We start from the raw sequence: 1,884 nt of genomic DNA, 5'->3' as shown, positions 1-1,884 counted from the left end.
AACACACTAAACCTCTATCGTCTCCTACAGTCAGATCAGATCAGATCAGTCTCTTCATTACAACACACTAAACCTCTATCATCTCCTACAGTCAGATCAGATCAGATCAGTCTCTTCATTACAACACACTAAACCTCTATCATCTCCTACAGTCAGATCAGATCAGATCAGTCTCTTCATTACAACACACTAAACCTCTATCATCTCCTACAGTCAGATCAGATCAGATCAGTCTCTTCATTACAACACACTAAACCTCTATCATCTCCTACAGTCAGATCAGATCAGATCAGTCTCTTCATTACAACACACTAAACCTCTATCATCTCCTACAGTCAGATCAGATCAGTCTCTTCATTACAACACACTAAACCTCTATCATCTCCTACAGTCAGATCAGATCAGTCTCTTCATTACAACACACTACACCTCTATCATCTCCTACAGTCAGATCAGATCAGTCTCTTCATTACAACACACTAAACCTCTATCGTCTCCTACAGTGAGATCAGATCAGTCTCTTCATTACAACACACTAAACCTCTATCATCTCCTACAGTCAGATCAGATCAGTCTCTTCATTACAACACACTAAACCTCTATCATCTCCTACAGTCAGATCAGATCAGTCTCTTCATTACAACACACTAAACCTCTATCATCTCCTACAGTGAGATCAGATCAGTCTCTTCATTACAACACACTAAACCTCTATCATCTCCTACAGTCAGATCAGATCAGATCAGTCTCTTCATTACAACACACTACACCTCTATCATCTCCTACAGTCAGATCAGATCAGTCTCTTCATTACAACACACTAAACCTCTATCATCTCCTACAGTCAGATCAGATCAGTCTCTTCATTACAACACACTAAACCTCTATCATCTCCTACAGTCAGGTCAGATCAGATCAGTCTCTTCATTACAACACACTACACCTCTATCATCTCCTACAGTCAGATCAGATCAGTCTCTTCATTACAACACACTAAACCTCTATCATCTCATACAGTCAGATCAGATCAGTCTCTTCATTACAACACACTAAACCTCTATCATCTCCTAAAGTCAGATCAGATCAGATCAGTCTCTTCATTACAACACACTAAACCTCTATCATCTCCTACAGTCAGATCAGATCAGTCTCTTCATTACAACACACTAAACCTCTATCATCTCCTACAGTAAGATCAGATCAGATCAGTCTCTTCATTACAACACACAAAACCTCTATCATCTCCTACAGTCAGATCAGATCAGATCAGTCTCTTCATTACAACACACTAAACCTCTATCGTCTCCTACAGTCAGATCAGATCAGTCTCTTCATTACAACACACTAAACCTCTATCGTCTCCTACAGTGAGATCAGATCAGATAAGTCTCTTCAGTACAACACACTAAACCTCTATCGTCTCCTACAGTGAGATCAGATCAGATCAGTCTCTTCATTACAACACACTACACCTCTATCATCTCCTACAGTGAGATCAGATCAGATCAGTCTCTTCATTACAACACACTAAACCTCTATCGTCTCCTACAGTGAGATCAGATCAGATCAGTCTCTTCATTACAACACACTAAACCTCTATCATCTCCTACAGTCAGATCAGATCAGATCAGTCTCTTCATTACAACACACTACACCTCTATCATCTCCTACAGTCAGATCAGATCAGATCAGTCTCTTCATTACAACATACTAAACCTCTATCATCTCCTACAGTGAGATCAGATCAGTCTCTTCATTACAACACACTAAACCTCTATCATCTCCTACAGTCAGATCAGATCAGATCAGTCTCTTCATTACAACACACTAAACCTCTATCATGTCCTACAGTCAGATCAGATCAGATCAGTCTCTTCATTACAA

Source organism: Oncorhynchus clarkii, chromosome 26 (assembly GCF_045791955.1).
Source record: "Oncorhynchus clarkii lewisi isolate Uvic-CL-2024 chromosome 26, UVic_Ocla_1.0, whole genome shotgun sequence".
Taxonomy (NCBI): Eukaryota; Metazoa; Chordata; class Actinopteri; order Salmoniformes; family Salmonidae; genus Oncorhynchus; species Oncorhynchus clarkii.
This window is presented reverse-complemented; position numbering follows the sequence as displayed.